Source organism: Leucopleurus acutus (genome assembly GCF_964270905.1).
Source record: "Leucopleurus acutus genome assembly, chromosome: 1".
Lineage (NCBI taxonomy): Eukaryota > Metazoa > Chordata > Mammalia > Artiodactyla > Delphinidae > Leucopleurus > Leucopleurus acutus.
This window is the reverse complement of record NC_139142.1, coordinates 102,428,006-102,454,600: the sequence shown is the minus strand read 5'-3', so window position 1 is coordinate 102,454,600 and position 26,595 is coordinate 102,428,006.

The following is a 26,595-nucleotide window of genomic DNA, read 5'->3' as shown; positions in this document are numbered from 1 at the left end:
TAAGTGAAATAAGTCACACAGAAAAAGAAACATCATAAGATATCACTACTACACGGAATGTAAACTTGGCTACACAGGAACTGAATTTCAAAACAGAACAGGGTCTCAAATGTAGAAAACCAACTTATGCTTGCTTAAGGGGAAAGGTGAGTTGGGGTGCTGCATGAAACCAGAGATTGAAATTAGCACAGATACCGTTCCATAAGCCAAATATGTAATAGACAAGAGCTACTCCTTGCTCAACGAAGTGGACTCAACACCCCATATTAAACGCTTAAGAATATACCTGACTAGAAATAATCTTAAAAACTACGAATTTATATGTCTCCGAAAGACAATCAAGCGTGTGTACAGCGGCATAAACGCAGCAGTGGTAGGATTGGTGAGGTTCGGTGAGCAAATGCAGACCCTTTGAAGTCATATTGCATGGTACCCATTCCATGGGTCTCAACTCTCCAGGTTTAAGGGATTCTTCCTTCAGCTAAAACATGCATGTGGAACCCAGAGTATGATCCACCGTGTGATCGGGAAACGTGTTCAAATGTGTCTCAGTTTCCGTCCCCTGGTACTCGGGTGCAACACTCCAGACGCTTTACTAACACTCTCCCCACTTGGAGAGTCAGTGCCTTTAACCTCCTGTTTGGCCCAGTTTGCAATTTCTGCGGAAAATGTACAGGAATAGGGAGAACCAATGAGAAACTAGCTGGAGGTGTCTGGACGGGCAAATTTAACTCTCATTTCCCACCAGGAAGAGGAATTAACCAAAGGCTCAGCGTGCCGTGCCGGAACCACACTAGGGCCTGAAGCAATCCTGCGGTGTTGCGGCCAGCTCACAAGAAAGCGAGTTGAAGAAAGGAGCTCAGGGGCACTGTAATTCACAAACCTGCAGAGTTATAAATGACAGCTATCGTCCAAAAATATATTGAAGTAAGGCTGCCAAGAGGACTTGAAAGCGGGGCAGAATTGCAGGAAACCGATTTCAGGAGGTAGACGGGAATTGCATGTAAAGCATAGGAAAAGAGGCAGAACGTCCACAATGATGCACTTGGCCAAAAAGGGCGTATGCGTTTTTTCCTGAATATATTCAGGAAAAAACGCATACGCCCTTTTTGGCCAACCAAGCAAGCTTGCAAAGGAAATCTGCACTACAATGAAGTCTCACTGCCCCCCAGTCAAAAGGGCCATCTGAAAAAAGTGTAAAATCCAGAAAGGCAAGACAGGACATGGAGAATTGGGAGCCTTGTTATGCTGATGGGCGGGATGTAAATTGCCAACAGCCACTCTGGAGAAGTGTATGGTGTTTCCTGAAACATCTAAAAAACAAAGCAACAGAGCCTAGGGCACTTCCACTTATGGTCGTATAGCTTAGGGATATTAAAATCAAAAAGACACAGCCACCCCAAAGTTAGGGACGGCTCTGTTTACAAGAACCTTGTTTACAGTACAAGTTCAATATCACAGAAAGCGAAAAATGGATAAAGAATTTGTGGTACTTACGTACAATGCAATATCACTCAGCAATGAAATCTATGTAATCAGGCCCGTAACAGCATAATGAGTGGATTAAGGTACGATGATTGTAAGTGAAATAAGTCACACAGAAAAAGAAACATCATAAGATATCACTACTACACGTAATGTAAACTTGGCTACACAGGAACTGAATTACAAAACAGAACAGGGTCTCAAATGTAGAAAACCAACTTATGCTTGCTTAAGAGGAAAGGTGAGTTGGGGTGCTGCATGAAACCAGAGATTGAAATTAGCACAGATACCGTTCCATAAGCCAAATATGTAATAGACAAGAGCTACTCCTTGCTCAACGAAGTGGACTCAACACCCCATATTAAACGCCTAAGAATATACCTGACTAGTAAAAATATTAAAACCTACCGATTTATATGTCTCCGAAAGAGAATCCAGCGTGTGTACGGCGGCATAAACGCAGCAGTGATAGGATTGGTGAAGTTCGGTGAGCAAATGCAGACCCTTTGAAGTCATATTGCATGGTACCCATTCCATGGGTCTCAACTCTCCAGGTTTAAGGGATTCTTCCTTCAGCTAAAACATGCATGTGGAACCCAGAGTATGATCCACCGTGTGATCGGGAAACGTGTTCAAATGTGTCTCAGTTTTCGTCCCGTGGAACTCGGGTGCAACATTCCAGATGCTTTACTAACACTCTCCCCACTTGGAGAGTCAGTGCCTTTAACCTCCTGTTTGGCCCAGTTTGCAATTTCTGTGGAAAATGAACAGGAATAGGGAGAACCAAAGAGAGACTAGCTGGAGGTGTCTGGACGGGCAAATTTAACTCTCATTTCCCACCAGGAAGAGGAATTAACCAAAGGCTCAGCGTGCCGTGCCGGAACCACACTAGGGCCTGAAGCAATCCTGCGGTGTTGCGGCCAGCTCACAAGAAAGCGAGTTGAAGAAAGGAGCTCAGGGGCACTGTAATTCACAAACCTGCAGAGTTATAAATGACAGCTATCGTCCAAAAATATATTGAAGTAAGGCTGCCAAGAGGACTTGAAAGCGGGGCAGAATTGCAGGAAACCGATTTCAGGAGGTAGACGGGAATTGCATGTAAAGCATAGGAAAAGAGGCAGAACGTCCACAATGATGCACTTGGCTAAAAAGGGCGTATGCGTTTTTTCCTGAATATATTCAGGAAAAAACGCATACGCCCTTTTTGGCCAACCAAGCAAGCTTGCAAAGGAAATCTGCACTACAATGAAGTCTCACTGCCCCCCGGTCAAAAGGGCCATCTGAAAAAAGTGTAAAATCCAGAAAGGCAGGACAGGCCATGGAGAACTGGGAGCCTTGTTATGCTGCTGGGCGGGATGTAAATTGCCAACAGCCACTCTGGAGAAGTGTATGGTGTTTCCTGAAACATCTAAAAAGCAAGCAACAGAGCCTAGGGCACTTCCACTTATGGTCCTATAGCTTAGGAATATTAAAATCAAAAAGACACAGCCACCCCAAAGTTTGGGCTGGCTCTGTTTACAAGAACCTCGTTTACGGTACAAGATCAATATCACAGAAAGCGAAAAATGGATAAAGAAGTTGTGGTACTTACGTACAATGCAATATCACTCAGCAATGAAATCTATGTCATCAGGCCCGTAGCAGCATAATGAGTGGATGCAGGTACGATGATTCTAAGTGAAATAAGTCACACAGAAAAAGAAACATCATAAGATATCACCAATACACGGAATGTAAACTTGGCTACACAGGAACTGAATTACAAAACAGAACAGGGTCTCAAATGTAGAAAACCAACTTACGCTAGCTTAAGGGGAAAGGTGAGTTGGGGTGCTGCATGAAACCAGAGATTGAAATTAGCACAGATACCGTTCCATAAGCCAAATATGTAATAGACAAGAGCTACTCCTTGCTCAACGAAGTGGACTCAACACCCGATATTAAACGCCTAAGAATATACCTGACTAGAAATAATCTTAAAACCTTCGGATTTATATGTCTCCGAAAGACAATCAAGCGTGTGTACAGCGGCATAAACGCAGCAGTGATAGGATTGGTGAGGTTCGGTGAGCAAATGCAGACCCTTTGAAGTCATATTGCATGGTACCCATTCCATGGGTCTCAACTCTCCAGGTTTAAGGGATTCTTCCTTCAGCTAAAACATGCATGTGGAACACAGAGTATGATCCACCGTGTGATCGGGAAACGTGTTCAAATGTGTCTCAGTTTTCGTCCCCTGGTACTCGGGTGCAAACTCCAGATGCTTTACTAACACTCTCCCCACTTGGAGAGTCAGTGCCTTTAACCTCCTGTTTGGCCCAGTTTGCAATTTCTGTGGAAAATGTACAGGAATAGGGAGAACCAATGATAAACTAGCTGGAGGTGTCTGGACGGGCAAATTTAACTCTCATTTCCCACCAGCAAGAGGAATTAACCAAAGGCTCAGCATGCCGTGCCGGAACCACACTAGGGCCTGAAGCAATCCTGCGGTGTTGCGGCCAGCTCACAAGAAAGCGAGTTGAAGAAAGGAGCTCAGGGGCACTGTAATTCACAAACCTGCAGAGTTATAAATGACAGCTATCGTCCAAAAATATATTGAAGTAAGGCTGCCAAGAGGACTTGAAAGCGGGGCAGAATTGCAGGAAACCGATTTCAGGAGGTAGACGGGAATTGCATGTAAAGCATAGGAAAAGAGGCAGAACGTCCACAATGATGCACTTGGCCAAAAAGGGCGTATGCGTTTTTTCCTGAATATATTCAGGAAAAAACGCATACGCCCTTTTTGGCCAACCAAGCAAGCTTGAAAAGGAAATCTGCACTACAATGAAGTCTCACTGCCCCACGGTCAAAAGGGCCATCTGAAAAAAGTGTAAAATCCAGAAAGGCAGGACAGGCCATGGAGAACTGGGAGCCTTGTTATCCTGGTGGGGGGATGTAAATTGCCAACAGCCACTCTGGAGAAGTGTATGCTGTTTCCTGAAACATCTAAAAAACAAAGCAACAGAGCCTAGGGCACTTCCACTTATGGTCCTATAGCTTAGGGAAATTAAAATCAAAAAGACACAGCCACCCCAAAGTTTGGGACGGCTCTGTTTAGAAGAACCTCGTTTACGGTACAAGTTCAATATCACAGAAAGCGAAAAATGGATAAAGAAGTTGTGGTACTTACGTACAATGCAATATCACTCAGCAATGAATTCTATGTCATCAGGCCCGTCGCAGCATAATGAGTGGATTCAGGTACGATGATTCTAAGTGAAATAAGTCACACAGAAAAAGAAACATCATAAGATATCACTACTACACGGAATGTAAACTTGGCTACACAGGAACTGAATTACAAAACAGAACAGGGTCTCAAATGTAGAAAACCAACTTATGCTTGCTTAAGGGGAAAGGTGAGTTGGGGTGCTGCATGAAACCAGAGATTGAAATTAGCACAGATACCGTGCCATAAGCCAAATATGTAATAGACAAGAGCTACTCCTTGCTAAACGAAGTGAACTCAACACCCCATATTAAACGCCTAAGAATACACCTGACTAGTAAGAATCTTAAAACCTGTGGATTTATATGTCTCCGAAAGAGAATCAAGCGTGTGTACGGTGGCATAAACGCAGCAGTGATAGGATTGGTGAGGTTCGGTGAGCAAATGCAGACCCTTTGAAGTCATATTGCATGGTACCCATTCCATGGGTCTCAACTCTCCAGGTTTAAGGGATTCTTCCTTCAGCTAAAACATGCATGTGGAACCCAGAGTATGATCCACCGTGTGATTGGGAAACGTGTTCAAATGTGTCTCAGTTTTCGTCCCCTGGTACTCGGGTGCAACATTCAAGACGCTTTACTAACACTCTCCCCACTTGGAGAGTCAGTGCCTTTAAACTCCTGTTTGGCCCAGTTTGCAATTTCTGTGGAAAATGTACAGGAATAGGGAGAACCAATGAGAGACTAGCTGGAGGTGTCTGGACGGGCAAATTTAACTCTCATTTCCCACCAGGAAGAGGAATTAACCAAAGGCTCAGCGTGCCGTGCCGGAACCACACTAGGGCCTGAAGCAATCCTGCGGTGTTGCGGCCAGCTCACAAGAAAGCGAGTTGAAGAAAGGAGCTCAGGGGCACTGTAATTCACAAACCTGCAGAGTTATAAATGACAGCTATCGTCCAAAAATATATTGAAGTAAGGCTGCCAAGAGGACTTGAAAGCGGGGCAGAATTGCAGGAAACCGATTTCAGGAGGTAGACGGGAATTGCATGTAAAGCATAGGAAAAGAGGCAGAACGTCCACAATGATGCACTTGGCCAAAAAGGGCGTATGCGTTTTTTCCTGAATATATTCAGGAAAAAACGCATACGCCCTTTTTGGCCAACCAAGCAAGCTTGCAAAGGAAATCTGCACTACAATGAAGTCTCACTGCCCCCCGGTCAAAAGGGCCATCTGAAAAAAGTGTAAAATCCAGAAAGGCAGGACAGGCCATGGAGAACTGGGAGCTTTGTTATGCTGATGGGCGGGATGTAAATTGCCAACAGCCACTCTGGAGAAGTGTATGGTGTTTCCTGAAACATCTAAAAAACAAAGCAACAGAGCCTAGGGCACTTCCACTTATGGTCCTATAGCTTAGGGAAATTAAAATCAAAAAGACACAGCCACCCCAAAGTTTGGGACGGCTCTGTTTACAAGAACCTCGTTTACGGTACAAGTTCAATATCACAGAAAGCGAAAAATGGATAAAGAAGTTGTGGTACTTACGTACAATGCAATATCACTCAGCAATGAAATCTATGTCATCAGGCCCGTAGCAGCATAATGAGTGGATTCAGGTACGATGATTCTAAGTGAAATAAGTCACACAGAAAAAGAAACATTATAAGATATCACTACTACACGGAATGTAAACTTGGCTACACAGGAACTGAATTACAAAACAGAACAGGGTCTCAAATGTAGAAAACCAACTTACGCTAGCTTAAGGGGAAAGGTGAGTTGGGGTGCTGCATGAAACCAGAGATTGAAATTAGCACAGATACCGTTCCATAAGCCAAATATGTAATAGACAAGAGCTACTCCTTGCTCAACGAAGTGGACTCAACACCCCATATTAAACGCCTAAGAATATACCTGACTAGAAATAATCTTAAAACCTACGGATTTATATGTCTCCGAAAGACAATCAAACGTGTGTACGGCGGCATAAACGCAGCAGTGATAGGATTGGTGAGGTTCGGTGAGCAAATGCAGACCCTTTGAAGTCATATTGCATGGTACCCATTCCATGGGTCTCAACTCTCCAGGTTTAAGGGATTCTTCCTTCAGCTAAAACATGCATGTGGAACCCAGAGTATGATCCACCGTGTGATCGGGAAACGTGTTCAAATGTGTCTCAGTTTTCGTCCCCTGGTACTCGGGTGCAAACTCCAGATGCTTTACTAACACAATCCCCACTTGGAGAGTCAGTGCCTTTAACCTCCTGTTTGGCCCAGTTTGCAATTTCTGTGGAAAATGTACAGGAATAGGGAAAACCAATGAGAGACTAGCTGGGGGTGTCTGCACGGGCAAATTTAACTCTCATTTCCCACCAGGAAGAGGAATTAACCAAAGGCTCAGCGTGCCGTGCCGGAACCACACTAGGGCCTGAAGCAATCCTGCGGTGTTGCGGCCAGCTCACAAGAAAGCGAGTTGAAGAAAGGAGCTCAGGGGCACTGTAATTCACAAACCTGCAGAGTTATAAATGACAGCTATCGTCCAAAAATATATTGAAGTAAGGCTGCCAAGAGGACTTGAAAGCGGGGCAGAATTGCAGGAAACCAATTTCAGGAGGTAGACGGGAATTGCATGTAAAGCATAGGAAAAGAGGCAGAACGTCCACAATGATGCACTTGGCCAAAAAGGGCGTATGCGTTTTTTCCTGAATATATTCAGGAAAAAACGCATACGCCCTTTTTGGCCAACCAAGCAAGCTTGCAAAGGAAATCTGCACTACAATGAAGTCTCACTGCCCCCCGGTCAAAAGGGCCATCTGAAAAATGTGTAAAATCCAGAAAGGCAAGACAGGACATGGAGAATTGGGAGCCTTGTTATGCTGATGGGCGGGATGTAAATTGCCAACAGCCACTCTGGAGAAGTGTATGCTGTTTCCTGAAACATCTAAAAAACAAAGCAACAGAGCCTAGGGCACTTCCACTTATGGTCCTATAGCTTAGGGAAATTAAAATCAAAAAGACACAGCCACCCCAAAGTTTGGGATGGCTCTGTTTACAAGAACCTTGTTTACGGTACAAGTTCAATATCACAGAAAGCGAAAAATGGATAAAGAAGTTGTGGTACTTACGTACAATGCAATATCACTCAGCAATGAAATCTATGTAATCAGGCCCGTAGCAGCATAATGAGTGGATTAAGGTACGATGATTGTAAGTGAAATAAGTCACACAGAAAAAGAAACATCATAAGATATCACTACTACACGGAATGTAAACTTGGCTACACAGGAACTGAATTTCAAAACAGAACAGGGTCTGAAATGTAGAAAACCAACTTATGCTTGCTTAAGGGGAAAGGTGAGTTGGGGTGCTGCATGAAACCAGAGATTGAAATTAGCACAGATACCGTTCCATAAGCCAAATATGTAATAGACAAGAGCTACTCCTTGCTCAACGAAGTGGACTCAACACCCCATATTAAACGCTTAAGAATATACCTGACTAGAAATAATCTTAAAAACTACGAATTTATATGTCTCCGAAAGACAATCAAGCGTGTGTACAGCGGCATAAACGCAGCAGTGGTAGGATTGGTGAGGTTCGGTGAGCAAATGCAGACCCTTTGAAGTCATATTGTATGGTACCCATTCCATGGGTCTCAACTCTCCAGGTTTAAGGGATTCTTCCTTCAGCTAAAACATGCATGTGGAACCCAGAGTATGATCCACCGTGTGATCGGGAAACGTGTTCAAATGTGTCTCAGTTTTCGTCCCCTGGTACTCGGGTGCAACATTCAAGACGCTTTACTAACACTCTCCCAACTTGGAGAGTCAGTGCCTTTAAACTCCTATTTGGCCCAGTTTGCAATTTCTGCGGAAAATGTACAGGAATAGGGAGAACCAATGAGAGACTAGCTGGAGGTGTCTGGACGGGCAAATTTAACTCTCATTTCCCACCAGGAAGAGGAATTAACCAAAGGTTAGCGTGCCGTGCCGGAACCACACTAGGGCCTGAAGCAATCCTGCGGTGTTGCGGCCAGCTCACAAGAAAGCGAGTTGAAGAAAGGAGCTCAGGGGCACTGTAATTCACAAACCTGCAGAGTTATAAATGACAGCTATCGTCCAAAAATATATTGAAGTAAGGCTGCCAAGAGGACTTGAAAGCGGGGCAGAATTGCAGGAAACCGATTTCAGGAGGTAGACGGGAATTGCATGTAAAGCATAGGAAAAGAGGCAGAACGTCCACAATGATGCACTTGGCCAAAAAGGGCGTATGCGTTTTTTCCTGAATATATTCAGGAAAAAACGCATACGCCCTTTTTGGCCAACCAAGCAAGCTTGCAAAGGAAATCTGCACTACAATGAAGTCTCACTGCCCCCCGGTCAAAAGGGCCATCTGAAAAAAGTGTAAAATCCAGAAAGGCAGGACAGGCCATGGAGAACTGGGAGCCTTGTTATGCTGCTGGGCGGGATGTAAATTGCCAACAGCCACTCTGGAGAAGTGTATGGTGTTTCCTGAAACATCTAAAAAGCAAGCAACAGAGCCTAGGGCACTTCCACTTATGGTCCTATAGCTTAGGAATATTAAAATCAAAAAGACACAGCCACCCCAAAGTTTGGGCTGGCTCTGTTTAGAAGAACCTCGTTTACGGTACAAGATCAATATCACAGAAAGCGAAAAATGGATAAAGAAGTTGTGGTACTTACGTACAATGCAATATCACTCAGCAATGAAATCTATGTCATCAGGCCCGTAGCAGCATAATGAGTGGATTCAGGTATGATGATTCTAAGTGAAATAAGTCACACAGAAAAAGAAACATCATAAGGTATCACTACTACACGGAATGTAAACTTGGCTACACAGGAACTGAATTACAAAACAGAACAGGGTCTCAAATGTAGAAAACCAACTTATGCTTGCTTAAGGGGACAGGTGAGTTGGGGTGCGGCATAAAACCAGAGATTGAAATTAGCACAGATACCATTCCATAAGCCAAATATGTAATAGACAAGAGCTATTCCTTGCTCAAACGAAGTGGACTCAACACCCCATATTAAACGCTTAAGAATATACCTGACTAGAAATAATCTTAAAAACTACGAATTTATATGTCTCCGAAAGACAATCAAGCGTGTGTACAGCGGCATAAACGCAGCTGTGATAGGATTGGTGTGGTTCGGTGAGCAAATGCAGACCCTTTGAAGTCATATTGCATGGTACCCATTCCATGGGTCTCAACTCTCCAGGTTTAAGGGATTCTTCCTTCAGCAAAAACATGCATGTGGAACCCAGAGTATGATCCACCGTGTGATCGGGAAACGTGTTCAAATGTGTCTCAGTTTTCGTCCCCTGGTACTCGGGTGCAACACTCCAGACGCTTTACTAACACTCTCCCCACTTGGAGAGTCAGTGCCTTTAACCTCCTGTTTGGCCCAGTTTGCAATTTCTGTGGAAAATGTACAGGAATAGGGAGAACCAATGAGAGACTAGCTGGGGGTGTCTGGACGGGCAAATTTAACTCTCATTTCCCACCAGGAAGAGGAATTAACCAAAGGCTCAGCGTGCCGTGCCGGAACCACACTAGGGCCTGAAGCAATCCTGCGGTGTTGCGGCCAGCTCACAAGAAAGCGAGTTGAAGAAACGAGCTCAGGGGCACTGTAATTCAAAAACCTGCAGAGTTATAAATGACAGCTATCGTCCAAAAATATATTGAAGTAAGGCTGCCAAGAGGACTTGAAAGCGGGGCAGAATTGCAGGAAACCGATTTCAGGAGGTAGACGGGAATTGCATGTAAAGCATAGGAAAAGAGGCAGAACGTCCACAATGATGCACTTGGCCAAAAAGGGCGTATGCGTTTTTTCCTGAATATATTCAGGAAAAAACGCATACGCCCTTTTTGGCCAACCAAGCAAGCTTGCAAAGGAAATCTGCACTACAATGAAGGCTCACTGCCCCCCAGTCAAAAGGGCCATCTGAAAAAAGTGTAACATCCAGAAAGGCAGGACAGGCCATGGAGAACTGGGAGCTTTATTATGCTGATGGGCGGGATGTAAACTGCCAACAGCCACTCTGGGGAAGTGTATGGTGTTTCCTGAAACATCTAAAAAACTAAGCAACAGAGCCTAGGGCACTTCCACTTATGGTCCTATAGCTTAGGGAAATTAAAATCAAAAAGACACAGCCACCCCAAATTTTGGGACAGCTCTGTTTACAAGAACCTCGTTTACGGTACAAGTTCAATATCACAGAAAGCGAAAAATGGATAAAGAAGTTGTGGTACTTACGTACAATGCAATATCACTCAGCAATGAAATCTATGTCATCAGGCCCGTCACAGCATAATGAGTGGATGCAGGTACGATGATTCTAAGTGAAATAAGTCACACAGAAAAAGAAACATCATAAGATATCACTACTACACGGAATGTAAACTTGGCTACACAGGAACTGAATTACAAAACAGAACAGGGTCTCAAATGTAGAAAACCAACTTATGCTTGCTTAAGGGGAAAGGTGAGTTGGGGTGCTGCATGAAACCAGAGATTGAAATTAGCACAGATACCGTGCCATAAGCCAAATATGTAATAGACAAGAGCTACTCCTTGCTCAACGAAGTGGACTCAACACCCGATATTAAACGCCTAAGAATATACCTGACTAGAAATAATCTTAAAACCTACGGATTTATATGTCTCCGAAAGACAATCAAGCGTGTGTACAGCGGCATAAACGCAGCAGTGATAGGATTGGTGAGGTTCGGTGAGCAAATGCAGACCCTTTGAAGTCATATTGCATGGTACCCATTCCATGGGTCTCAACTCTCCAGGTTTAAGGGATTCTTCCTTCAGCTAAAACATGCATGTGGAACCCAGAGTATGATCCACCGTGTGATCGGGAAACGTGTTCAAATGTGTCTCAGTTTTCGTCCCCTGGTACTCGGGTGCAACATTCAAGACGCTTTACTAACACTCTCCCCACTTGGAGAGTCAGTGCCTTTAACCTCCTGTTTGGCCCAGTTTGTAATTTCTGCGGAAAATGTACAGGAATAGGGAGAACCAATGAGAGACTAGCTGGGGGTGTGTGGACGGGCAAATTTAACTCTCATTTCCCACCAGGAAGAGGAATTAACCAAAGGCTCAGCGTGCCGTGCCGGAACCACACTAGGGCCTGAAGCAATCCTGCGGTGTTGCGGCCAGCTCACAAGAAAGCGAGTTGAAGAAAGGAGCTCAGGGGCACTGTAATTCACAAACATGCAGAGTCATAAATGACAGCTATCGTCCAAAAATATATTGAAGGAAGGCCGCCAAGAGGACTTGAAAGCGGGGCAGAATTGCAGGAAACCGATTTCAGGAGGTAGACGGGAATTGCATGTAAAGCATAGGAAAAGAGGCAGAACGTCCACAATGATGCACTTGGCCAAAAAGGGCGTATGCGTTTTTTCCTGAATATATTCAGGAAAAAACGCATACGCCCTTTTTGGCCAACCAAGCAAGCTTGCAAAGGAAATCTGCACTACAATGAAGTCTCACTGCCCCCCGGTCAAAAGGGCCATCTGAAAAAAGTTTAAAATCCAGAAAGGCAGGACAGGCCATGGAGAACTGGGAGCTTTGTTATGCTGATGGGTGGGATGTAAATTGCCAACAGCCACTCTGGAGAAGTGTATGGTGTTTCCTGAAACATCTAAAAAACAAAGCAACAGAGCCTAGGGCACTTCCACTTATGGTCCTATAGCTTAGGGAAATTAAAATCAAAAAGACACAGCCACCCCAAAGTTTGGGATGGCTCTGTTTACAAGAACCTCGTTTACGGTACAAGTTCAATATCACAGAAAGCGAAAAATGGATAAAGAAGTTGTGGTACTTACGTACAATGCAATATCACTCAGCAATGAAATCTATGTCATCAGGCCCGTCGCAGCATAATGAGTGGATTCAGGTACGATGATTCTAAGTGAAATAAGTCACACAGAAAAAGAAACATCATAAGATATCACTACTACACGGAATGTAAACTTGGCTACACAGGAACTGAATTACAAAACAGAACAGGGTCTCAAATGTAGAAAACCAACTTATGCTTGCTTAAGGGGAAAGGTGAGTTGGGGTGCTGCATGAAACCAGAGATTGAAATTAGCACAGATACCGTGCCATAAGCCAAAAATGTAATAGACAAGAGCTACTCCTTGCTAAACGAAGTGTACTCAACACCCCATATTAAACGCCTAAGAATACACCTGACTAGTAAGAATCTTAAAACCTGTGGGTTTATATGTCTCCGAAAGAGAATCAAGCGTGTGTACGGCGGCATAAACGCAGCAGTGATAGGATTGGTGAGGTTCGGTGAGCAAATGCAGACCCTTTGAAGTCATATTGCATGGTACCCATTCCATGGGTCTCAACTCTCCAGGTTTAAGGGATTCTTCCTTCAGCTAAAACATGCATGTGGAACCCAGAGTATGATCCACCGTGTGATCGGGAAACGTGTTCAAATGTGTCTCAGTTTTCGTCCCCTGGTACTCGGGTGCAACATTCAAGACGCTTTACTAACACTCTCCCCACTTGGAGAGTCAGTGCCTTTAAACTCCTGTTTGGCCCAGTTGGCAATTTCTGCGGAAAATGTACAGGAATAGGGAGAACCAATGAGAGACTAGCTGGAGGTGTCTGGACGGGCAAATTTAACTCTCATTTCCCACCAGGAAGAGGAATTAATCAAAGGGTCAGCATGCCGTGCCGGAACCACACTAGGGCCTGAAGCAATGCTGCGGTGTTGCGGCCAGCTCACAAGAAAGCGAGTTGAAGAAAGGAGCTCAGGGGCACTGTAATTCACAAACCTGCAGAGTTATAAATGACAGCTATCGTCCAAAAATATATTGAAGTAAGGCTGCCAAGAGGACTTGAAAACGGGGCAGAATTGCAGGAAACCGATTTCAGGAGGTAGACGGGAATTGCATGTAAAGCATAGGAAAAGAGGCAGAACGTCCACAATGATGCACTTGGCCAAAAAGGGCATATGCGTTTTTTTCCTGAATATATTCAGGAAAAAACGCATACGCCCTTTTTGGCCAACCAAGCAAGCTTGCAAAGGAAATCTGCACTACAATGAAGTCTCACTGCCCCCGGTCAAAAGGGCCATCTGAAAAAAGTGTAAAATCCAGAAAGGCAAGACAGGACATGGAGAATTGGGAGCCTTGTTATGCTGATGGGCGGGATGTAAATTGCCAACAGCCACTCTGGAGAAGTGTATGGTGTTTCCTGAAACATCTAAAAAACAAAGCAACAGAGCCTAGGGCACTTCCACTTATGGTCCTATAGCTTAGGGAAATTAAAATCAAAAAGACACAGCCAACCCAAAGTTAGGGACGGCTCTGTTTACAAGAACCTTGTTTACAGTACAAGTTCAATATCACAGAAAGCGAAAAATGGATAAAGAAGTTGTGGTACTTACGTACAATGCAATATCACTCAGCAATGAAATCTATGTAATCAGGCCCATAACAGCATAATGAGTGGATTAAGGTACGATGATTGTAAGTGAAATAAGTCACACAGAAAAAGAAACATCATAAGATATCACTACTACACGTAATGTAAACTTGGCTACACAGGAACTGAATTACAAAACAGAACAGGGTCTCAAATGTAGAAAACCAACTTATGCTTGCTTAAGAGGAAAGGTGAGTTGGGGTGCTGCATGAAACCAGAGATTGAAATTAGCACAGATACCGTTCCATAAGCCAAATATGTAATAGACAAGAGCTACTCCTTGCTCAACGAAGTGGACTCAACACCCCATATTAAAAGCCTAAGAATATACCTGACTAGTAAGAATATTAAAACCTACCGATTTATATGTCTCCGAAAGAGAATCCAGCGTGTGTACGGCGGCATAAACGCAGCAGTGATAGGATTGGTGAAGTTCGGTGAGCAAATGCAGACCCTTTGAAGTCATATTGCATGGTACCCATTCCATGGGTCTCAACTCTCCAGGTTTAAGGGATTCTTCCTTCAGCTAAAACATGCATGTGGAACCCAGAGTATGATCCACCGTGTGATCGGGAAACGTGTTCAAATGTGTCTCAGTTTTCGTCCCGTGGAACTCGGGTGCAACATTCCAGATGCTTTACTAACACTCTCCCCACTTGGAGAGTCAGTGCCTTTAACCTCCTGTTTGGCCCAGTTTGCAATTTCTGTGGAAAATGAACAGGAATAGGGAGAACCAAAGAGAGACTAGCTGGAGGTGTCTGGACGGGCAAATTTAACTCTCATTTCCCACCAGCAAGAGGAATTAACCAAAGGCTCAGCGTGCCGTGCCGGAACCACACTAGGGCCTGAAGCAATCCTGCGGTGTTGCGGCCAGCTCACAAGAAAGCGAGTTGAAGAAAGGAGCTCAGGGGCACTGTAATTCACAAACCTGCAGAGTTATAAATGACAGCTATCGTCCAAAAATATATTGAAGTAAGGCTGCCAAGAGGACTTGAAAGTGGTGCAGAATTGCACGAAACTGATTTCAGGAGGTAGACTGGAATTGCATGTAAAGCATAGGAAAAGAGGCAGAACGTCCACAACGATGCACTTGGCCAAAAAGGGCGTATGCATTTTTTCCTGAATATATTCAGGAAAAAACGCATACGCCCTTTTTGGCCAACCAAGCAAGCTTGCAAAGGAAATCTGCACTACAATGAAGTCTCACTGCCCCCCAGTCAAAAGGGCCATCTGAAAAAAGTGTAAAATCCAGAAAGGCAGGACAGGCCATGGAGAACTGGGAGCCTTGTTATGCTGCTGGGCGGGATGTAAATTGCCAACAGCCACTCTGGAGAAGTGTATGGTGTTTCCTGAAACATCTAAAAAGCAAGCAACAGAGCCTAGGGCACTTCCACCTATGGTCCTATAGCTTAGGAATATTAAAATCAAAAAGACACAGCCACCCCAAAGTTTGGGCTGGCTCTGTTTACAAGAACCTCGTTTACGGTACAAGATCAATATCTCAGAAAGGGAAAAATGGATAAAGAAGTTGTGGTACTTACGTACAATGCAATATCACTCAGCAATGAAATCTATGTCATCAGGCCCATATCAGCATAATGAGTGGATGTAGGTACAATGATTCTAAGTGAAATAAGTCACACAGAAAAAGAAACATCATAAGGTATCACTACTACACGGAATGTAAACTTGGCTACACAGGAACTGAATTACAAAACAGAACAGGGTCTCAAATGTAGAAAACCAACTTACGCTAGCTTAAGGGGAAAGGTGAGTTGGGGTGCTGCATGAAACCAGAGATTGAAATTAGCACAGATACCGTTCCATAAGCCAAATATGTAATAGAAAAGAGCTACTCCTTGCTCAACGAAGTGGACTCAACACCCGATATGAAACGCCTAAGAATATACCTGACTAGAAATAATCTTAAAACCTACGGATTTATATGTCTCCGAAAGACAATCAAGCGTGTGTACAGCGGCATAAACGCAGCAGTGATAGGATTGGTGAGGTTCGGTGAGCAAATGCAGACCCTTTGAAGTCGTATTGCATGGTACCCATTCCATGGGTCTCAACTCTCCATGTTTAAGGGATTCTTCCTTCAGCTAAAACATGCATGTGGAACCCAGAGTATGATCCACCGTGTGATCGGGAAACGTGTTCAAATGTGTCTCAGTTTTCGTCCCCTGGTATTCGTGTGCAACATTCCAGACGCTTTACTAACACTCTCCCCACTTGGAGAGTCAGTGCCTTTAACCTCCTGTTTGGCCCAGTTTGCAATTTCTGCAGAAGGTGAACAGGAAGAGGGAGAACCAATGAGAGACTAGCTGGAGGTGTCTGGACGGGCAAGTTTAACTCTCATTTCCTACCAGGAAGAGGAATTAACCAAAGGCTCAGCGTGCCATGCCGGAAGCACACTAGGGCCTGAAGCAATCCTGCGGTGTTGCGGCCAGCTCACAAGAAAGTGAGTTGAAGAAAGGAGCTCAGGGGCACTGTAATTCACAAACCTGCAGAGTTATAAATGACAACTATCATCCAAAATTATACTGAAGTACGGCTGCGAAGAGGACTTGAATGCGGGGCAGAATTGCTGGAAACCGATTTCAGAACGTACACGGGAGTCGCTCTTAAGGCATAGGAAAAGAGACAGAACTTGGAAAATAATGCACTTGGCAAAAAAGGGCATATGTGTTTTATCCAGAGCTCTCATAACTGAGGGGAGGAAATTCCCAGCAGGCTCCAAGTGCCACCTGAGGGCTCACATTGCAAGGCAACGTGAGCAAGCCAGGCAGGAGTTACCTCACAGCAGAGGTCCCACGTCACAGAAGGGTGAGAAACCCAGCCAACATCAGACTCTCACCAGAGGGCCCACATCACCAAGGGGATGGGAACCAGGCAGGAATGTCTTCACATCAGTGGGGCCACATCATCGAAAGGTGAGGTACTCAGCACATGTGTCCTCAAACCAGAGGACCCACATCACCAAGGACCTCGGAGTGAGGCAGGCAGGAGTAGCCTCACAACACTGGGCACATAGAATAAAAAAGTGAGGAATCCAGCAGTTGGAACCTCCCAGCAGACGGCCCAGAGCACCGAGGCTATGGGATCCAGGCCACAGTGAACTCACAGAAGAGGGCCCATGTCATGAAACTGAGCAAACCAGCCATTGGGACCTCAGAGCAGGAGGCCCACATCCCCATGGGGATGGAAATCTGGTAGGAGTGTCCTCGCACCACTGAGAACGTATCAGAAAATTTTGGGCAACCAGCAGTTAGGGCCTGACGCCAGAGGACCCTCATCACCAAGGGAAGGAGGCTCCCAGCAGGCTCTAACTGCCACCAGAGGGCTGATGTCGCCAAGGCGATGTGTGCCAACCAGGCACGAATGACCTCACAACAGAGGGCCCACCTCAGACAAGTGTGACGAACCCAGTCAGGATCAGACTCGCACCAGAGGGCCCACATCACCACATGGATTGGAACCAGGCAGGAGTGTCCTCACATGAGTAGGGCCACATCATCTAAAGGTGAGGAACCCAGCACATGTGGCTTCAAACCATAGGACACTCATCAACAAGGGGCTGGGAGTGAGGCAGGCAGGAGGAGCCTCATAACAGAGGGCCCAAAAATAAGAAAGGTGAGGAATCCAGCAGTTGGAACCTCCCAGCAGGCGGCCCAGAGCACAGAGGCTAGGGGATCCAGGCCGGAGTGAACTAACACCAGACAGCTCACATCATGAAACTGTGAGCAACCCAGACATTGGGACCTCAGAGCAGAAGGCCCACATCCCCATGGTGATGGGAACATGACAGGAGTGTCCTGGCATCACTGGGCTCACATCAGAAAATGTGGGGTGCTCAGAAGTTAGGGCCTGACGCTAGAGGGCACTCATCACCGATAGGAGGAGGCTCCCAGCAGGCTCCAGCTGCCACCAGAGGGCCAACGTCACCAAGGCGATGTGTTCCAGCCTGGCAGGAGTGACCTCACAGCAGAGGGCCCACCTCACAGAAGGGTGAGGAACACAGCCAGGATCAGACTCTCACCAGAGGGCCCACATCACCAAGGGGATGGGAACCAGGCAGGAGTGTCCCCACACCAGTGGGACAACATCATCAAAAGGTGAGGATCCCAGCACATGTGTCCTCAAACCAGAGGAACCACATCACCAAGGGGTTCGGAATGAAGCTGGCAGGACCGGCCTCACAGCACAGGGTCCATAGAATATAAAAGTTGAGGAATCCAGCAGTTGGAACCTCCCAGCAAGTGGCCCAGAGCACCGAGGCTATGGGATCCAGGCCGCAGTGAACTCACAGCAGAGGGCCCACATCATGAACCTGTGAGCAGCCCAGCTGTTGGGACCTCAGAACAGAAGGCCCACATCCCCATTGGGATGGGAACCTGGCAGGAGTGGTTTCACACCACTTAGCACATATCAGAAAATGTTAGGAGCCCAGCAGTTAGGGCCTGACGCCAGGGGGCCCTCATAACTGAGGGGAGGAGACTCCCAGCAGGTTCCAACAGCCAACAGAGGGCCCACGTCTACAAGGTGGCATGTGCCAGCCAGGCAGTAGTGACCTCACAGCAGAGGGCCTATCTCACAGAAGGGTGAGGAACCAAGGCAGGATGAGACTCTCACCAGACGGCCCACAACACCAAGGGGATGGGAACCAGTCAGGACTGTCCTCCCACCAGTGGGGCCACATCATCGAAAGGTGAGGAACCCAGCACATGTGGCCTCATATCAGAGGACATACATCACAAAGGGGATGGGAGTGAGGCAGGTAGGAGTAGCCTAAAACAGAGGGCCCAAAGAATAAAAAAGGTGAGGAATCCAGCATTTGGAACCTCCCAGCAGGCGGCCGAGAGCACAGAAGTTATGGGATGCAGGCAGGAGTGAACTAACACCAGAGAGCCCACATCATGAAACTGTGAGCAACCCAGGCATTGGGACCTCAGAGCAGAAAGCCCACATCCCCATGGGGATGGGAACCTGACAGGAGTGTCCTGGCATCACTGGGCTCACATCAGAAAACGTGGGGAGCCCAGCAGTTAGAGCCTGATGCTAGAGGGCCATCATCACCAAGGGCAGGAGGCTCCCAGCAGGTTCCATGTGCCAACAGAGGGCCCACGTCACCAAGGTGATGTGTGCAAGTCAGGCAGGATTGACCTCAAAGCAGAGGGCCTACATCACAGAAGAGTGAGGAACCCAGCCAGGATAAGACTGTCACCAGAAGGCCCACATCACCAAGGGGATGGGAACCAGGCAGGAGTGTCCTCACACCAGTGGGGCCACATCATTGAAAGTTGCCTAACCCAGCACATGTGGCCTCAAACCAGAGGATCCACATCACCAAGGGCCTTGGAGTGAGGCAGGCAGGAGTAGCCTCACAACACAGGGCACATAATATAAAAAACGTGAGGATTCCAGCATTTAGACCTTCCAGCAGGCGGCCCAGAACACCGAGGCTATGGGATCCAGGCCACAGTGAACTCACAGCAGAGGGCCCACATCACAAAACTGTGAGCAACCCAGGAGTTGAGACCTCAGCGCAGAAGGACCACATCCCCATGGGAATGGGAACCTGGCTGGAGTGTCCTCGCACCACTGGGCGCACATCAGAAAATGTGGGGAGCCCACCATTTAGGTCCTGACGCCAGAGGGCCGTCATCACCGAGAGGAGGAGGCGCCCTGCACGCTCCAACTGCCACCAGAGGGCTCACGTCTCCAAGGTGACGTGTGCCAGCCAGGCAGGAGTGACCTCACAGCAGAGGGCCTACCTCACAGAACGTTGAGGAACCCAGCCAGGATTAGACTCTCGCCAGAGGGCCCACCTCACCAAGGGGATGGGAACCAGGCAGGAGTGTCCTCACACGAGTGGGGTCACATCATCGAAAGGTGAGGAACGCAGCACATGTGGCCTCAAGCCATAGGACAGTCATCACCAAGGGGCTGGCAGTGAGGCAGGCAGGAGGAGCCTCACAACAGAGGGCACATAGAATAAAAAAGTTGAGGAATCCAGCAGTTGGAACCTCCCAGCAGGCGGCTCAGAGCACCGATGATAAGGGATCCTTGCCGGAGTGAACTCACAGCAGAGGGCCCACATCATGGTACTGTGAGCAAGCCAGCCGTTTTGACCTCAGAGCAGAAGGCCCATATCGCCATGGGGATGGGAACCTGGCAAGAGTCTCCTCACTCACTTGGCGCACATCAGAAAATGTGGGGAGCCCAGCAGTTATGGCCTAAGGCAAGAGGGCCCTCATCACCGAGGGGAGGAGGATCCCAGCACACTCCAACTGCCACCAGAGGGCCCACGTCGCCAAGGTGACGTGTGCCAGACAGGCATGATTGACCTCACAGTAGAGGGCCCACCTCACAGAAGGGTGAGGAACCCAGCCAGGATCAGACTCTCACCTGAGGGCCCACATCAGCAAGGGGATGGGAACCAGTCAGGACTGTCTTCCCTCCAGTGGGGTCACATCATCGAAAGGTGCGGAACCCAGCACATGTGGCCTCAAATCAGAGGACACATATCACAAAGGGAATAGGAGTGAGGCAGGCAGGAGTAGCCTAAAAACAGAGGGCCCAAAGAATAAGAAAGGTGAGGAATCCAGCAGTTGGAACCTCCCAGCAGGCGGCCGAGAGCACAGAAGCTATGGGATGCAGGCAGGAGTGAACTAATACCAGAGACCCCACATCATGAAACTGTGAGCAACCCAGGCTTTGGGACCTCAGAGCAGAAGGCCCACATCCCAATGGGGATGTGAACCTGGCTGGAGTGTCCTCGCACCACTGGGCGCACATCACAAAATGTGGGGAGCCCAGCAGTTAGGGCCTGATGCCAGAGGGCCCTCATCACCGAGGAGAGGAGGCTCCCAGCAGGCTCCAAGTGCCACCAGAGGGCTCATGTCCACAAGGCGAGGTGAGCAAGCCAGGCAGGACTGACCTCACAGCAGATGGCCCACCTCACAGATGGGTGAGGAACCCAGCCAGGATCAGACTCTCAACAGAGGGCCCACATCACCAAGGGGATGTGAACCAGGCAGGAGTCTCCTAAGACCATTGGTCCCACATCATCGAAAGGTGAGGAACCCAGCACATGTGGCCTCAAACCAGACGACACACATCACGAAGGGGCTGGGAGTGAGGCAGGCAGGAGGATCCTCACAACAGAGGGCCCAAAAAATTAAAAAAGTGAGGAATCCAGCAGTTGGAACCTCCCAGCAGGCGGCCAAGAGCACAGAGGCTATGGGATCCAGGCTTCTGTGAACTAACACCAGAGAGCCCACATCATGAAAATGTGAACAACCCAGCCGTTGGGACCTCAGAGCAGAAGGCCCACATCCCCATGGAGATGGGATCCTAAGAGGAGTGCCAAAGCATCACTGGGCTCCCTAAGAAAAGTTGGTGAGCCCAGCAGTTAGGGCCTGACGCAAGAGGGCCCTCATCACCGAGGGGAGAAGATTCCCAGCACGCTCCAACTGCCACCACACGGCTGACTTCACCAAGGCAATGTGTGCCAGCCATGCAGGAGTGACCTATCAGCAGAGGGTCTCCCTCACAGGTGGGTGAGGAACAAAGCCAGGAACAGACTCTCACCAGGGGGTCCACATAACCACGTGGATGAGAACCACGCAGGAGTGTCCTCACACTAGTGGGGCCACATCATCGAAAGGTGAGGAACCCAGCAAAGGTGGCCACAAACCAGAGGACCCACATCACCAAGGGGTTGAGAGTGAGGTAGGTGTCTGGACGGGCATATTTAACACTCATTTCCCACCAGGAAGAGGAATTAACCAAAGGCTCAGCGTGCCAAACCAGAAGCACACTAGGGCCTGAAGCAATCCTGCGGTGTTGCGGCCAGCTCACAAGAAAGCGAGTTGAAGAAAGGAGCTCAGGGGCACTGTAATTCACAAACCTGCAGAGTTATAAATGACAGCTATCTTCCAAAAATATATTGAAGTAAGGCTGCCAAGAGGACTTGAAAGCGGGACAGAATTGCAGGAAAGCGATTTCAGGAGATAGACTGGAATTGCATGTAAAACATAGGAAAAGAGGCAGAACGTCCACAATGATGCACTTGGCCAAAAAGGGCGTATGCGTTTTTTCCTGAATATATTCAGGAAAAAACGCATACGCACTTTTTGGCCAACCAAGCAAGCTTGCAAAGGAAATCTGCACTACAATGAAGTCTCACTGCCCCCCGGTCAAAAGGGCCATCTGAAAAAAGTGTAAAATTCAGAAAGGCAGGACAGGCCAAAGAGAACTAGGAGCCTTGTTATGCTGATGGGCGGGATATAAATTGCCAGCAGCCACTCTGGAGAAGTGTATGGTGTTTCCTGAAACATCCAAAAAAAAAGCAACAGAGCCTAGGGCATTTCCACTTATGGTCCTATAGCTTAGGGAAATTAAAATTAAAAAGACACAGCCACCCCAAAGTTTGGGACGGCTCTGTTTACAAGAACCTCATTTACCGTACAAGTTCAATATCACAGAAAGCGAAAAATGGATGAAGAAGTTGTGGTACTTACTTACAATGCAATATCACTCAGCAATGAAATCTATGTCATCAGGCCCGTAGAAGGATAATGAGTGGATTCAGGTACGATGATTCTAAGTGAAATAAGTCACACAGAAAAAGAAACATCATAAGATATTACTACTACACGGAATGTAAACTTGGCTTCACAGGAACTGAATTTCAAAACAGAACAGAGTGTCAAATGCAGAAAACCAACTTATGCTTGCTTACGGGGAAAGGTGAGTTGGGGTGCTGCATAAAACAAGAGATTGAAATTAGCACAGATACCGTTCCATAAGCCAAATATGTAATAGACAAGAGCTACTCCTTCTTCAACGAAGTGGACTCAACACCCCATATTAAACGCCTAAGAATATACCTGACTAGTAAGAATCTTAAAACCTATGGATTTATATGTTTCCGAAAGAGAATTAAGCATGTGTACAGCGGCATAAACGCAGCAGTGATAGGATTGGTGAGGTTCGGTGAGCAAATGCAGACCCTTTGAAGTCATATTGCATGGTACCCATGCCATGGGTCTCAACTCTCCATTTTTAAGGGATTCTTCCTTCAGCTAAAACATGCATGTGGAACCCAGAGTATGATCCACTGTGTGATCGGGAAACGTGTTCAAATGTGTCTCAGTTTTCGTCCCCTGTTACTCGGGTGCAACATTCAAGACGCTTTACTAACACTCTCCCCACTTGGAGAGTCAGTGCCTTTAACCTCCTGTTTGGCCCAGTTTGCAATTTCTGTGGAAAATGAACAGGAATAGGGAGAACCAGTGAGAGACTAGGTGGAGGTGTCCGGACGGGCAAATTTAACTCTCATTTCCCACCAGGAAGAGGAATTAACCAAAGGCTCAGCGTGCCATGCCGGAAACACACTAGGGCCAGAAGCAATCCTGCGGTGTTGCGGCCAGCTCACAAGAAAGCGAGTTGAAGAAAGGAGCTCAGGGGCACTGTAATTCACAAACCTGCAGAGTTATAAATGACAGCTATCTTCCAAAAATATATTGAAGTAAGGCTGCCAAGAGGACTTGAAAGCGGGGCAGAATTGCAGGAAACCGATTTCAGGAGGTAGACTGGAATTGCATGTAAAGCATAGGAAAAGAGGCAGAATGTCCACAATGATACACTTGGCCAAAAAGGGCGTATGCGTTTTTTCCTGAATATATTCAGGAAAAAACGCATACGCCCTTTTTGGCCAACCAAGCAAGCTTGCAAAGGAAATCTGCACTACAATGAAGTCTCACTGCCCCCCTGTCAAAAGGGCCATCTGAAAAAAGTGTAAAGTTCAGAAAGGCAGGACAGGCCAAAGAGAACTAGGAGCCTTGTTATGCTGATGGGCGGGATGTAAATTGCCAGCAGCCACTCTGGAGAAGTGTATGGTGTTTCCTGAAACATCCAAAAAAAAAGCAACAGAGCCGAGGGCATTTCCACTTATGGTCCTATAGCTTAGGGAAATTAAAATTAAAAAGACACAGCCACCCCAAAGTTTGGGACGGCTCTGTTTACAAGAACCTCGTTTACCGTACAAGTTCAATATCACAGAAAGCGAAAAATGGATAAAGAAGTTGTGGTACTTACGAACAATGCAATATCACTCAGCAATAAAATCTATGTCATCAGGCCCGTAGCAGCATAATGAGTGGATTCAGGTATGATGATTCTAAGTGAAATAAGTCACACAGAAAAAGAAACATCATAAGATATCACTACTACACGGAATGTAAACTTGGCTTCACAGGAACTGAATTTCAAAACAGAACAGGGTGTCAAATGCAGAAAACCAACTTATGCTTGCTTAAGGGGAAAGGTGAGTTGGGGTGCTGCATAAAACAAGAGATTGAAATTAGCACAGACACCATTCCATAAGCCAAATATGTAATAGACAAGAGCTATTCCTTGCTCAAACGAAGTGGACTCAACACCCCATATTAAACGCCTAAGAATATACCTGACTAGTAAGAATCTTAAAACCTATGGATTTATATGTTTCCGAAAGAGAATCAAGCGTGTGTACAGCGGCATAAACGCAGCAGTGATAGGATTGGTGAGGTTCGGTGAGCAAATGCAGACCCTTTGAAGTCATATTGCATGGTACCCATGCCATGGGTCTCAACTCTCCAGGTTTAAGGGATTCTTCCTTCAGCTAAAACATGCATGTGGAACCCAGAGTATGATCCACTGTGTGATCGGGAAACGTGTTCAAATGTGTCTCAGTTTTCGTTCCCTGTTACTCGGGTGCAACATTCAAGACGCTTTACTGACACTCTCCCCACTTGGAGAGTCAGTGCCTTTAACCTCCTGTTTGGCCCAGTTTGCAAATTCTGTGGAAAATGAACAGGAATAGGGAGAACCAATGAGAGACTAGGTGGAGGTGTCCGGACGGGCAAATTTAACTCTCATTTCCCACCAGGAAGAGGAATTAACCAAAGGCTCAGCGTGCCATGCCGAAACCACACTAGGGCCAGAAGCAATCCTGCGGTGTTGCGGCCAGCTCACAAGAAAGCGAGTTGAAGAAAGGAGCTCAGGGGCACTGTAATTCACAAACCTGCAGAGTTATAAAAGACAGCTATTTTCCAAAAATATATTGAAGTAAGGCTGCCAAGAGGACTTGAAAGCGGGGCAGAATTGCAGGAAACCGATTTCAGGAAGTAGACTGGAATTGCATGTAAAGCATAGGAAAAGAGGCAGAATGTCCACAATGATAAACTTGGCCAAAAAGGGCGTATGCGTTTTTTCCTGAATATATTCAGGAAAAAACGCATACGCACTTTTTGGCCAACCAAGCAAGCTTGCAAAGGAAATCTGCACTACAATGAAGTCTCACTGCCCCCCGGTCAAAAGGGCCATCTGAAAAAAGTGTAAAATCCAGAAAGGCAGGACAGGCCATGGAGAACTGGGAGCCTTATTATGCTGATGGGCGGGATGTAAATTGCCAACAGCCACTCTGGAGAAGTGTATGGTGTTTCCTGAAACATCCAAAAAACAAACCAACAGAGCCTAGGGCACTTCCACTTATGGTCCTAGAGCTTCGGGAAATTAAAATCAAAAAGACACAGCCACCCCAAAGTTTGGGACGGCTCTGTTTACAAGAACCTCGTTTACCATACAAGTTCAATATCACAGAAAGCGAAAAATGGATAAAGAAGTTGTGGTACTTACGTACAATGCAATATCACTCAGCAATGAAATCTATGTCATCAGGCCCGTAGCAGCATAATGAGTGGATTCAGGTACGATGATTCTAAGTGAAATATGTCACACAGAAAAAGAAACATCATAAGATATCACTAATACACGGAATGTAAACTTGGCTACACAGGAACTGAATTACAAAACAGAACAGGGTGTCAAATGTAGAAAACCAACTTATGATTGCTTAAGGGGAAAGGTGAGTTGGGGTGCTCCATAAAATCACAGATTGAAATTAGCACAGATACCGTTCCATAAGCCAAATATGTAATAGACAAGAGCTACTCCTTGCTCAAAGAAGTGGACTCAACACCCCATAATAAACGCCTAAGCATATAACTGACTAGTAAGAATCTTAAAACCTTTGGATTTATATGTCTCCAAAAGGAATCAAGCGTGTGTACAGCGGCATAAACGCAGCAGTGATAGGATTGGTGAGGTTCGGTGAGCAAATGCAGGCCCTTTGAAGTCATATTGCATGGTCCCCATTCCATGGGTCTCACTCTCCAGGTTTAAGGGATTCTTCCTTCAGCTAAAACATGCATGTGGAACCCAGAGTATGATCCACCGTGTGATTGGGAAACGTGTTCAAATGTGTCTCAGTTTTCGTCCCCTGGTACTCGGGTGCAACATTCCAGACGCTTTACTAACACTCTCCCCACTTGGAGAGTCAGTGCCTTTAACCTCCTGTTTGGCCCAGTTTGCAA